Below are 14,071 nucleotides of genomic sequence, written 5' to 3'. Positions count from 1 at the left end.
TCAGTAGCAGATGAGAAGAGACCCTCAACATGCCAAGGTCAGCTGGACCAGTCAGGTGGTCCCTGGGAGGCCAAGCCAGCCAGACCTGTTCCATGTTCTTTTGGTTTTATGGCCCCCATAGTGTCACAATGGCTCTTTGGACCCATGGAGAGCCGCAGTGTCATAATGGTGCTTGGATTCCATGGGGTCAACAGTATTACAATAGACCCTTCTTTCAGTTGGGTTCCAATGTCACAGTGGCCCCAAGGTTTCATAAGGCCCCACAGTGTCACAATGGTCCCAATGATTCCATGAGGCCTTGCAGTGTCACAATGGTCTCTGTGGTTCCACAGGCCCCACAATGACACAGGACTCCTCTGTTCCATGAGACCTTCAATGTCAAAATGAACCTTTGGACCCTGGGGGTCTGCAGTGTTGCAATGATCTCCTTTGGCTCCACAGCGTTACAATGGACCACTGATGACAGGAGGCCCCTCTGTGTCACCCTGGAGCTTTGGTTCCACGCAGCCCTGCAGTGTCACAATCAACCATTGATTCAATGAGGTTCCACAATGTCACAATGGTCCCAAGTTTCCATGCAGCATTGCAGTGTCACAATGGTCTCCTTTGGTTCCTAGAGTTACAATGGACCCCTGATGACATGAGGTTCCAAAACGTCACAATGGACCTCTGGTTCCATGCAGCCCTGCAGTGTCACAAAGGCCTCTTGGTTTCATGAGGCCCCAGAGTATCACAATTGTCCTCTTGGATCTGTGGGGACCCCCAGGGTCACAAGGGTCTCACTGGTTCCATGGGGCCTCACAGTGTCACAGTGGTCTCCATAGTTCCATGAGGCAGTAAATTGTCCTGATGGTGTCTCCATGGTTCCATGAGGCCTTGCAACATCACAATGGACCTTTGGCACCATTGTGAGAGCATGGGGTCTCACAATGGCAGAATGGTCCCTTGGTGTCTCAAGGCCCCACAGTGTCACAATGGTCCCTTGGTCTCACAGGGCCCCACAGTGTCACAATGGTCCCTTGGTTCCATGGGCCCTGTGCTGCTGCATTCCCCCCTCCCCTTCTCAGGCTGCCCTGCCAGCTGAGAAATGCTCCTTGGGCCTCGACCTTGGCCAACAGCCCCTGGGCTCAGCTCCTCTGCAGCTCATCACAAACACTGTCTGCTCCAGGCACTGCTGCTGCCCAACCAGCTCCTGCTTTCTGTAGGAGCAGCCCTGGGAACTGCTTTTGTTCCCTCAGTGGCACAACATCCCTGTTCTCACCCTGCCAAAGAAAGCTGTTGGTGCCAAGTGCGGCCGGGATGAACCATTGCTGGGACTGAAGCCCCTCTCTTGGGGCCCTACAAACAGCGCTCCAAAAGGAGCCCTTGGAGCTCTCCTGGGCCAGCGACTCCCTCTGAGTGGGGCCTCTCCCAGCCGGGAACTCTCCCGTTTGCTGCACTCAGGGATCCCCAACAACGACGGAGCCTGGGCCGATCCCCCCACTCCTCCAGGCTCAGCCCTTCACCTGCTGGGGAGATGCCAAAGGATCCACAGGGAGCATTTCCTGCCCTCAGGGGAATTTCTCCCAGGTGCCTTGCACTGACTCTTTGTGTCTGTGTGCACACAGGAGTGCCTGTGCTGGGGAAATGTGGCAGAAATGCTGCTCTCTGAGGGGTTTGAGTGCCTTGGATAGCTGAGTCACTCAGCCCTGTAGGTAAGGTTAATTCACAAGGTCTAAGTAAAGTTAAATGCTGCTAAGAGTTGTTCTTTTGCTAAGGTATTAAGTTTAATTTACTTTATTAGCTAAGTTGAATATTAAATATTATTCCTCTGTTAAATTGCTAAGTCATACGTTTTAAGTTAGGTCAAATGGTGTTAAGTGCTGTTCTTTAGTTAAATTGTGAAATTGAATGTATCAGTTAAGGTTAAGGTATAAGTTAAGTCCTGTTAAGTTAAAGCTGCATTAAGCTTTTGGGCCATATTCCTTTTATCCTTGCCTTCAATGTCCTTGTGTCACACACACACACAGGGACAGTTCTCAGTTCATTTCTGGTTTGATTGCCTGGATTTTGTTTGGTTTTGTTGTTGCTTTGTTTTCTTGGTGCGCCTGAAGTGTCCAGTCAGGAGCAGAGTGACTCTTGCCAAGGAACTTTGTGCTGCTGTCCCCTGATATTAAATCTGGTTTTTGCTGATCCCTTGCTGGGGATTTTTTCAGCGCTCTCAAGGCCTCGTTGGTACCAGGGTGAAGGAGCCTGGCCCAGGCTCTGGCCCTGGGAGACACGGGGATGCTGCCGGGGGGTCCCTGTCCCCCTGTGCCACCCCCAGGGCCCCGGCCCCCCGTCCCCGTGTCAGGCTCTGGGGTCGATCTCGTGGAACATCCTCTGGGGGAGGCTGCGGCGCCGGGGGCCGGGGGGACCCGGGGGGACAGGGGACCCCGCTGTGCACGAACAGGGTTGGACTGCTCTGGGGGGAACTGTGAGGGGGGCCGGGACAGAGTGACCCCCCCAGTGACCTCACACAGCCCCTGTGATGTCATACAGCATTCTGTGATGTCACACAGCCACCAGTGATGTCACAGTGCACTCTGGGATGTCATACAGCACCCCTGTGATATCACAGAGCCAACTCTCGGAAGTCACCCTGGAATGTCATGCAGCTGCACTGTGATGTCACAGTGATGTGATGTCACTGTGATGTCAGAAAGCCACCCTGTGATGTCACTGTCTGTTCTGTGACATCACAGCCTGCTCTATGATGTTACACAGCCAGTGATGTCACAACCCACTCTCTGATGTCACAGAGCCACCCTCTATGAATGCAGGATCTACTCTATAGCCTCACACTATCATGTCACAGACAGCTGTGTGATGTCACAACCCCCTCAGTGATGCCACAAACCCCTCTCTGTGATATCATACTGACACTCTGTAATGTCACAGCACACACTTTGACCTCACAGCCAGCTCTATGATGTCATATAGCCATGCCATGATGTCATAGCCTGCTCTGTGATGTTTCAGAGTCTCTCTATGGTGGTGTAGCTGCTCAATGACCTCACACAACAAACTCTGTGATGTCATAGCCCAATCTGTGACCTCACACAGCCCACTCTGTGCTGTCACACAGCCCCTTGCTGACATCACAGCTGCTCTGTGCCTCCATGACACAGCCACAAAGGAGCTGCTGTGACACAGCCCCCTCTGGGACATGCCACAGCCCCTGCCAGTGCTGAGCCCCTGTGAGCTCTGTCTGTGCCCTGCTGGTGTTCCTGAGGGGCCCTGGCAGTGCCCCAGCCCTGCTGGGCTGTGCACAGGAGCTGCTTCTGGCCAGAGCTGTCTCTCTGCAGCTCTGCTGCCCTTGCCAGGAGCTGCCTCTGGGCCAGGAGCCCGGCCCAGCTCAGCAGCACAGACACAGCACAAGGACTTTAATGACCCTCTGGGGCTTTGGTGCTCTTTGCATCAGACTCAGTCCCTCAGAATGTGTTTAAAGAACTTGTCAAGAACTCAAAGTGAGATTGAAACACTGAAGTTTCTCATACAAAAAATAGATCCATCCGAAGGACAGGTCTGAGAAAGTGTCCCCAGGTTCCAAGCCGAGCAGAACACTGGAGGAAGTGATGACAGGTGGGGGCAAGCAAGGCAAAGGTGTCTCTGGTGCTGAGCAAACCTGGATGTGTCTCAGGAATGCAAAGGGCCAAGGCCTGAGCCCCAGCCCCTGGCAAGGCAGATCCTGTCCCTCCCTCGTTGCTCAGGGCTCTTCCCGGGATGGGAACTGGCATGTGGGGATGGGCAATGCCAAGGGCAGGAGCATGGGGCAGCCCCTGCCAGGCTGCTGAGCAGGGACAAGGAGGCAATGAGGCCCCAGGCCTGCAAGGGTCACTTGTCCTCTCGTGGCCTCAGGCCCAGGGCCAGCAGCCGGGGCCAAAGTGCTGCCCAAGTTGGCTCTGGCAGGGCTGTCTTGCAGCTGCTGCCCATCCCTGTGCCCTATGCAGCCCAGGCTGTCCTACGGTGTCCCTGCCCTGCGCCTCTGTCCCTGCAGGCTGTCGGCATTCCCCGGCTGCCCCACCTGGCTGATGCCTTCCTTTGCTGACAGCTCTGCCTCCTGCCTGCCTCTGCCTGCCCACACAAAGCCTGGGGCTGATACCAAAAGGGTTAATTCAATTTTTACTGTGCCTGTGAACTTTCAGCACAGGAACAAGCCATGCAGGGGCTGCTTTCCCAGCAAGGATGGTTGGAAGACAAGAAGACATCTGGCTCAAGAATGTAATGGCAGAAAAAAGAAGGATTGAAACTGGGAACTGGGGGGAGTTTTTATGGTAATGGGTAAATTGTAATACACATTTAATGACGCTGGTAGAATTACACGTCCACATAGGGTTAAGAGTTATCCTTAACTAGATCTCAGGCCTGAATAAATGTAACCCTCTTAAACAGCAATTTAGTGTTAATGAGTCCTATTCTGATAGTTTGGCTTTGATTGTGGCGAGGCCTCACAGAACCAAGGATTCAGCTGTGACACTGAGAAAACCCATGGAATAAAACGTCCATTGTGGCGCTGTGGGGCCAAATGGAACCAGGGAGTGCCCCGTGACACTCTGGGTCCTCGTGGAACCACAGAGGCCATTGTGACACTGCAGGGCCTCGTGTAACCAAGGGGTTTCACCATTTTGACACTGCAACACCAAGGAGACCATTGGGAGACTGCAGGGCCCAGTGGAACAAAGGGGCCCTTCAGAGGCTTTGCCACAGAGGTCCTGGCTGTCCTTGATGGGCTGCAGCTGTGACCATAGAAGAGAACTGGGATAAAAGGGGGCGACTTAGCCATTCACGGAGAGCCTTGAAAGAGCCCTGAACTGGGAAAGAACAGCATGCAGAAGAAAGCATCTGTACTGTGAAGATCTGCAGCCATAAGAACACACCGAGGAGGTATGGACTTTAGAAATCTGATAACAGCATTATGGGACTCTAGAGAAATAGAACAAAAACTGGCAGCTTTAGATTTGGAGCAATCCAGCAAAGATTGAAAATTTCTTGCTGGGCACCACCCTCTTGGTCAGGGCGAGAGGCCAGAAATGGAGGCCATTTTCCATGGGGAAAATGAAGTCATTGGCCCAGGGTCTGGGTGTCAGATGAAAGGTGGCATCTGAGGCTCTAAGGACTTGCAGGGTCCTAGTTGCCGGTAGCTTTAGTTGTGAAGAAAATCAGCAAAGATTGCAAATTTCACACCGGGAACGATGTAGATGGCCAGAGCGAGTGGCCTCAAAGTGACTCCATTTTCCATGGGGAAAAGAAGTCATGTCGCCAGGGTCTGGGTATCAATGAAAGGTGGCCTTTGGGGCTCTAAGGACTTGTAGGATACTACTTACTGGCAGCTTTAGATTTGGAGCAATCCAGCAAAGATTGCAAATTTCTTGCTGGGCACCGCCCTCTTGGTCAGGGCGAGAGGCCAGAAATGGAGGCCATTTTCCATGGGGAAAATGAAGTCATTGGCCCAGGGTCTGGGTATCAGATGAAAGGTGGCATCAGGGGCTCTAAGGAGTTGCAGGCTCCTCCTTGCCAGCAGCTTTCGTTTTGGAGGAAATCAGCAAAGATTGCAAATTTCACACCGGGAACGATGCACATGGCCAGGGCGAGTGGCCTCAAACTGATCCGATTTTCCATGGGGAAAAGAAGTCATGTTGCCAGGGTCTGGGTATCAATGAAAGGTGGCCTTTGAGGCTCTAAGGACTTGCAAGCTCTTGGTTGCCGGTGGCTTTAGTTGTGGAGGAATCCAGGAAAGTTTAATAATTTCTCACTGGGCACTGTCCTGTTGGCCAGAGCAAATGGCTGCAAATGGAGGCCATTTTGCATGGGAAAAAGAAGTCCTTTCCCCAGGGTCTGGGTGTCAGATGAAAGGTGGCCTTTGGGGCTCTAAGGACTTGTAGGGTACTACTTACTGGCAGCTTTAGATTTGGAGCAATCCAGCAAAGATTGAAAATTTCTTGCTGGGCACCACCCTCTTGGTCAGGGCGAGAGGCCAGAAATGGAGGCCATTTTCCATGGGGAAAATGAAGTCATTGGCCCAGGGTCTGGGTGTCAGATGAAAGGTGGCATCTGGAGCTCTAAGTACTTGCAGGGTCCTAGTTGCCGGCAACTTTCGTTTTGGAAGGATCCAGCACAGTTTGCAGATTCCTCGCTTGGCACTGCCCTGCCTGCCAGGCCAAGTGGCCACAAATGAAGGCCATTTTCCATGGGAAAAATGTCCTTTAGCAGGGGTCTCAGTAATATGTTCAAGGTGGCGTTTGAGGCTCTAAGGACTTCCAGGGTCCTAGTTGCTGCCAGCCTTTCTTTTGGAAAAATCCAGCAAAGATTGCATCATTCTAGCTAGGCTGCAACTTTCTGCCAGGGTGAGTGGCAGCAAACGGAGGCCATTTCCAATGGGAAAAAGAAGTCCTTTCCCCAGGGTCTGGGTGTCAGATGAAAGGTAGCCTTTGGGGCTCTAAGGACTTGCAAGGTACTACTTCTTGGCAGCTTTAGATTTGGAGAAATCCAGCAAAGATTGCAAATTTCTAGTTGGGCGCCACCCTAAAGTCAGGGCGAGAGGCCAGAAATGGAGGCAATTTTCCATAGGGAAAATGAAGTCATTGGCCCAGGGTCTGGGTGTCAGATGAAAGGTGGCCTTTGGGGCTCTAAGGACTTGTAGGGTACTACAAGCTGGCAGCTTCAGATTTGGAGCAATCCAGCAAAGATTGCAAATTTCTTGCTGGGCACCACCCTCTTGGTCAGGGCGAGAGGCCAGAAATGGAGGCCATTTTCCATGGGGAAAATGAAGTCATTGGCCCAGGGTCTGGGTGTCAGATGAAAGGTGGCATCTGAGGCTCTAAGGACTTGCAGGGTCCTAGTTGCCGGTAGCTTTAGTTGTGAAGAAAATCAGCAAAGATTGCAAATTTCACACCGGGAACGATGTAGATGGCCAGAGCGAGTGGCCTCAAAGTGACTCCATTTTCCATGGGGAAAAGAAGTCATGTCGCCAGGGTCTGGGTATCAATGAAAGGTGGCCTTTGGGGCTCTAAGGACTTGTAGGGTACTACAAGCTGGCAGCTTCAGATTTGGAGCAATCCAGCAAAGATTGAAAATTTCTTGCTGGGCACCACCCTCTTGGTCAGGGCGAGAGGCCAGAAATGGAGGCCATTTTCCATGGGGAAAATGAAGTCATTGGCCCAGGGTCTGGGTGTCAGATGAAAGGTGGCCTTTGGGGCTCTAAGGACTTGTAGGATACTACTTACTGGCAGCTTTAGATTTGGAGCAATCCAGCAAAGATTGCAAATTTCTTGCTGGGCACCGCCCTCTTGGTCAGGGCGAGAGGCCAGAAATGGAGGCCATTTTCCATGGGGAAAATGAAGTCATTGGCCCAGGGTCTGGGTATCAGATGAAAGGTGGCATCAGGGGCTCTAAGGAGTTGCAGGCTCCTCCTTGCCAGCAGCTTTCGTTTTGGAGGAAATCAGCAAAGATTGCAAATTTCACACCGGGAACGATGCACATGGCCAGGGCGAGTGGCCTCAAACTGATCCGATTTTCCATGGGGAAAAGAAGTCATGTTGCCAGGGTCTGGGTATCAATGAAAGGTGGCCTTTGAGGCTCTAAGGACTTGCAAGCTCTTGGTTGCCGGTGGCTTTAGTTGTGGAGGAATCCAGGAAAGTTTAATAATTTCTCACTGGGCACTGTCCTGTTGGCCAGAGCAAATGGCGGCAAAGAGAGGCCATTTTGCATGGGAAAAAGAAGTCCTTTCCCCAGGGTCTGGGTGTCAGATGAAAGGTGGCCTTTGGGGCTCTAAGGACTTGTAGGCTACTACTTACTGGCAGCTTTAGATTTGGAGCAATCCAGCAAAGATTGAAAATTTCTTGCTGGGCACCACCCTCTTGGTCAGGGCGAGAGGCCAGAAATGGAGGCCATTTTCCATGGGGAAAATGAAGTCATTGGCCCAGGGTCTGGGTGTCAGATGAAAGGTGGCATCTGGAGCTCTAAGTACTTGCAGGGTCCTAGTTGCCGGCAACTTTCGTTTTGGAAGGATCCAGCACAGTTTGCAGATTCCTCGCTTGGCACTGCCCTGCCTGCCAGGCCAAGTGGCCACAAATGAAGGCCATTTTCCATGGGAAAAATGTCCTTTAGCAGGGGTCTCAGTAATATGTTCAAGGTGGCGTTTGAGGCTCTAAGGACTTCCAGGGTCCTAGTTGCTGCCAGCATTTCTTTTGGAAAAATCCAGCAAAGATTGCATCATTCTAGCTAGGCTGCAACTTTCTGCCAGGGTGAGTGGCAGCAAACGGAGGACATTTCCAATGGGAAAAAGAAGTCCTTTCCCCAGGGTCTGGGTGTCAGATGAAAGGTGGCCTTTGGGGCTCTAAGGACTTGCAAGGTACTACTTCTTGGCAGCTTTAGATTTGGAGAAATCCAGCAAAGATTGCAAATTTCTTGCTGGGCGCCACCCTAAAGTCAGGGCGAGAGGCCAGAAATGGAGGCGATTTTCCATAGGGAAAATGAAGTCATTGGCCCAGGGTCTGGGTATCAGATGAAAGGTGGCCTTTGGGGCTCTAAGGACTTGCAGGATCCTCGTTGCCAGCAGCTTTCGTTTTGGAGAAAATCTGCAAAGTTTGCAAATTTCACACCGGGAACGATGTAGATGGCCCGAGCGAGTGGCCTCAAAGTGACTCCATTTTCCATGGGGAAAAGAAGTCATGTCCCCAGGGTCTGGTATCAATGAAAGGTGGCCTTTGAGGCTCTAAGGACTTGCAAGCTCTTGGTTGCCGGCGGCTTTAGTTGTGGAGGAATCCAGGAAAGTTTAATAATTTCTCACTGGGCACTGCCCTGTTGGCCAGGGCAAATGGCTGCTAAGAGAGGCCATTTCCCATGGGAAAAAGAAGTCCTTTCCCCAGGGTCTTGGTGTCAGATGAAAGGTGGCCTTTGGGGCTCTAAGGACTTGCCGGGTAGTACTTAGTGGCAATAGTAGAGGAAATGTATTTTATTTGAATATCTGTCTAGAGGCTTTGCCCCACAGGTCCTGGTTTTCCTTGATGGGCTGCAGCTGTGACCATTGAAGAGAACTGGGATAAAAGGGGGCGGCTAAGTCATTCAGGGAGAGCCTTGAAGGAGCCCTGAACTGGGAAAGAACAGCATGCAGAAGAAAGCGTCTGTGCTGTCAAGATCTGCAGCCATAAGGACACACCGAGGAGGTATGGACTTTAGAAATCTGATAACAGCATTATGGGACTCTAGAGAAATAGATCAAAAACCACTGGCAGCTTTAGATTTAGAGAAATTCAGCAAAGATTGCAAATTTCTTGCTGGGCACAACCCTCTTGGTCATTGCGAGAGGCCAGAAATGGAGGCCATTTTCCATGGGGGAAAATGAAGTCATTGGCCCAGGGTCTGGGTGTCAGATGAAAGGTGGCATCTGGGGCTCTAAGGACTTGCAGGGTACTCGTTGCCAGCAGCATTAGTTTTGGAGAAAATCAGCCAAGTTTGAAAATTTCACACCGGGAACGTTGAAGATGGCCAGGGCGAGTGGCCTCAAACTGACTACATTTTCCATGGGGAAAAGAAGTCATGTCGCCAGGGTCTGGGTATCAATGAAAGGTGGCCTTTGAGGTTCTAAGGACTTGCAAGCTCATGGTTGCCGGTGGCTTTAGTTGTGGAGGAATCCAGGAAAGTTTAATAATTTCTCACCGGGCACTGCACTGTTGGCCAGGGCAAATGGCTGCAAATGGAGGCCATTTTGCATGGGAAAAAGAAGTCCTTTCCCCAGGGTCTGGGTGTCAGATGAAAGGTGGCCTTTGGGGCTCTGAGGAGTTGCAGGGTACTCCTTGTCAGCAGCTTTTCTTTTGGAGAAAATCAGCCAAGGTTGCAAATTTCCCACCGGGAACGATGCAGATGGCCAGGGCGAGTGGCCTCATACTGATCCGATTTTCCATCTGGACAATGAAGTCATGCCCTGCGGGTCTGGGTATCAATGAAAGGTGGCCATGGGGCTCTATGGACTTGCGAGCTCCTAGTTGCTGGCAGCTTTAGTTGTGGAGGCATCCAGCAAAGTTTGCAAATTTCTCACTGGTCACTGCCCTGTTGGCCAGGGCAAATGGCTGCAAAGTGAGGCCATTTTGCATGGGAAAAAGAAGTCCTTTCCCCAGGGTCTGGCTATCTTTTTGAAGTTGGCATCAGGGGCTCTAAGTACTTGCAGGTTCCTATTTGCTGGCAGCTTTTGTTTTGGAAGGATCCAGCACAGTTTGCAAATTGCTCGCTTGGCACTGCCCTGCCTGCCAGGCCAAGTGGCCACAAATGAAGGCCATTTTCCATGGGATAAATGTCCTTTACCCAGGGTATCAGTAATATATTCAAGGTGGCCTTTGAGGCTCTAAGTACTTACAGGATCTTCGTTGCTGCCAGCATTAATTTTGGAAAAATCCAGCAAAGATTTGGTAATTCTACCTTGTCTCCCCTCTTTCTGCCAGGGTGAGTGGCTGCAAACGGAGGCCATTTCCCATGGGAAAAAGAAGTCCTTTCCCCAGGGTCTGCGTATCAGATGAAAGGTAGCCTTTGGGGCTCTAAGGACTTCCAGGGTCCTTGTTCCCAGCAGCATTACTTTTGGTGAAAATCAGCAAGGTTTGCAAATTTTCCACCGGGGACAATGCAGATGGCCAGGGCGAGTGGCCTCAAACTGATCCGATTTTCCATGGAGAAAATGAAGTCATGTGTCCAGGGTCTGGGTATCAATGAAAGGTGGACTTTGGGGCTCTAAGGACTTCCGGGGTCCTCGTTCTGCCAGGGTGAGTAGCTGCAAACGGAGGCCATTGCCCATGGGAAAAAGAAGTCCTTTCCCCAGGGTCTGGGTGTCAGATGAAATGTGGCCTTTGGGACTCCAAGGACTTCCAGGGTCCTCCTTGCCAGCAGCTTTACTTTTGGAGAAAATCAGCCAAGTTTGCAAATTTCACACTGGGAACGATGCAGATGGCCAGGGTGAGTGGCCTCAAACTGACCCACTTTTCCCTGGGGAAAATGAAGTCCTTCCCCCAGGATTTGGGTTTCAGATGAAACATGGCCTTTGGGGCTCTAAGGACTTGGAAGCTCCTAGTTGCCGGAAGCTTTAATTGTGGAGGAATCCAGCAAAGTTTAAAAATTTCTCACTGGGCACTGCCCTGTTGGCCAGGGCAAATGGCTGCAAAGAGAGGCCATTTTGCATGGGAAAAAGAAGTCCTTTCCCCAGGGTCTGGGTGTCAGATGAAAGGTGGCCTTTGGGGCTCCAAGGACTTCCGGGGTCCTCGTTGCCAGCAGCTTTTCTTTTCGAGAAAATCAGCCAAGGTTGCAAATTTCACACCGGGAACGATGCAGATGGCCAGGGCGAGTGGCCTCAAACTGACCTCAATATCCCTGGGGAAAATGAAGTCATGTCCCCAGGGTCTGGGTATGAATGAAAGGTGGCCTTTGAGGCTCTAAGGACTTGCAAGCTCTTGGTTGCCGGCGGCTTTAGTTGTGGAGGAATCCAGGAAAGTTTAATAATTTCTCACTGGGCACTGCCCTGTTGGCCAGGGCAAATGGCTGCTAAGAGAGGCCATTTCCCATGGGAAAAAGAAGTCCTTTCCCCAGGGTCTTGGTGTCAGATGAAAGGTGGCCTTTGGGGCTCTAAGGACTTGCCGGGTAGTACTTAGTGGCAATAGTAGAGGAAATGTATTTTATTTGAATATCTGTCTAGAGGCTTTGCCCCACAGGTCCTGGTTTTCCTTGATGGGCTGCAGCTGTGACCATTGAAGAGAACTGGGATAAAAGGGGGCGGCTAAGTCATTCAGGGAGAGCCTTGAAGGAGCCCTGAACTGGGAAAGAACAGCATGCAGAAGAAAGCGTCTGTGCTGTCAAGATCTGCAGCCATAAGGACACACCGAGGAGGTATGGACTTTAGAAATCTGATAACAGCATTATGGGACTCTAGAGAAATAGATCAAAAACCACTGGCAGCTTTAGATTTAGAGAAATTCAGCAAAGATTGCAAATTTCTTGCTGGGCACAACCCTCTTGGTCATTGCGAGAGGCCAGAAATGGAGGCCATTTTCCATGGGGGAAAATGAAGTCATTGGCCCAGGGTCTGGGTATCAGATGAAAGGTGGCATCTGGGGCTCTAAGGACTTGCAGGGTACTCGTTGCCAGCAGCATTAGTTTTGGAGAAAATCAGCCAAGTTTGAAAATTTCACACCGGGAACGTTGAAGATGGCCAGGGCGAGTGGCCTCAAACTGACTACATTTTCCATGGGGAAAAGAAGTCATGTCGCCAGGGTCTGGGTATCAATGAAAGGTGGCCTTTGAGGCTCTAAGGACTTGCAAGCTCATGGTTGCCGGTGGCTTTAGTTGTGGAGGAATCCAGGAAAGTTTAATAATTTCTCACCGGGCACTGCACTGTTGGCCAGGGCAAATGGCTGCAAATGGAGGCCATTTTGCATGGGAAAAAGAAGTCCTTTCCCCAGGGTCTGGGTGTCAGATGAAAGGTGGCCTTTGGGGCTCTGAGGAGTTGCAGGGTACTCCTTGTCAGCAGCTTTTCTTTTGGAGAAAATCAGCCAAGGTTGCAAATTTCCCACCGGGAACGATGCAGATGGCCAGGGCGAGTGGCCTCATACTGATCCGATTTTCCATCTGGACAATGAAGTCATGCCCTGCGGGTCTGGGTATCAATGAAAGGTGGCCATGGGGCTCTATGGACTTGCGAGCTCCTAGTTGCTGGCAGCTTTAGTTGTGGAGGCATCCAGCAAAGTTTGCAAATTTCTCAATGGTCACTGCCCTGTTGGCCAGGGCAAATGGCTGCAAAGTGAGGCCATTTTGCATGGGAAAAAGAAGTCCTTTCCCCAGGGTCTGGCTATCTTTTTGAAGTTGGCATCAGGGGCTCTAAGTACTTGCAGGTTCCTATTTGCTGGCAGCTTTTGTTTTGGAAGGATCCAGCACAGTTTGCAAATTGCTCGCTTGGCACTGCCCTGCCTGCCAGGCCAAGTGGCCACAAATGAAGGCCATTTTCCATGGGATAAATGTCCTTTACCCAGGGTATCAGTAATATATTCAAGGTGGCCTTTGAGGCTCTAAGTACTTACAGGATCTTCGTTACTGCCAGCATTAATTTTGGAAAAATCCAGCAAAGATTTGGTAATTCTACCTTGTCTCCCCTCTTTCTGCCAGGGTGAGTGGCTGCAAACGGAGGCCATTTCCCATGGGAAAAAGAAGTCCTTTCCCCAGGGTCTGCGTATCAGATGAAAGGTAGCCTTTGGGGCTCTAAGGACTTCCAGGGTCCTTGTTCCCAGCAGCATTACTTTTGGTGAAAATCAGCAAGGTTTGCAAATTTTCCACCGGGGACAATGCAGATGGCCAGGGCGAGTGGCCTCAAACTGATCCGATTTTCCATGGAGAAAATGAAGTCATGTGTCCAGGGTCTGGGTATCAATGAAAGGTGGACTTTGGGGCTCTAAGGACTTCCGGGGTCCTCGTTCTGCCAGGGTGAGTAGCTGCAAACGGAGGCCATTGCCCATGGGAAAAAGAAGTCCTTTCCCCAGGGTCTGGGTGTCAGATGAAATGTGGCCTTTGGGACTCCAAGGACTTCCAGGGTCCTCCTTGCCAGCAGCTTTACTTTTGGAGAAAATCAGCCAAGTTTGCAAATTTCACACCGGGAACGATGCAGATGGCCAGGGTGAGTGGCCTCAAACTGACCCACTTTTCCCTGGGGAAAATGAAGTCCTTCCCCCAGGATTTGGGTTTCAGATGAAACATGGCCTTTGGGGCTCTAAGGACTTGGAAGCTCCTAGTTGCCGGAAGCTTTAATTGTGGAGGAATCCAGCAAAGTTTAAAAATTTCTCACTGGGCACTGCCCTGTTGGCCAGGGCAAATGGCTGCAAAGAGAGGCCATTTTGCATGGGAAAAAGAAGTCCTTTCCCCAGGGTCTGGGTGTCAGATGAAAGGTGGCCTTTGGGGCTCCAAGGACTTCCGGGGTCCTCGTTGCCAGCAGCTTTTCTTTTCGAGAAAATCAGCCAAGGTTGCAAATTTCACACCGGGAACGATGCAGATGGCCAGGGCGAGTGGCCTCAAACTGACCTCAATA

The 14,071-nt window shown here is 51.2% G+C and overlaps 1 long non-coding RNA gene across 1 annotated transcript; it reads left to right on the top strand.

Moving 5' to 3' along the window:
- The first annotated feature begins 4,841 nt into the window (after window positions 1–4,841).
- LOC139604778 (uncharacterized) lies at window positions 4,842–11,772 on the top strand. Its single transcript, XR_011684085.1, has 3 exons — window positions 4,842–4,905; window positions 9,011–9,185; window positions 11,712–11,772. It is a non-coding gene; the product is annotated as an uncharacterized lncRNA (long non-coding RNA).
- Window positions 11,773–14,071: the final 2,299 nt, after the last annotated feature.

This window comes from Agelaius tricolor, unplaced genomic scaffold, assembly GCF_023055355.1.
Source record: "Agelaius tricolor isolate 1412-34295 unplaced genomic scaffold, bAgeTri1.0.p SCAF_55, whole genome shotgun sequence".
NCBI classification, from domain to species: Eukaryota; Metazoa; Chordata; class Aves; order Passeriformes; family Icteridae; genus Agelaius; species Agelaius tricolor.
Note: the sequence above shows the minus strand (reverse complement) of the source record. Positions and strands in the feature narration are given on the sequence as shown.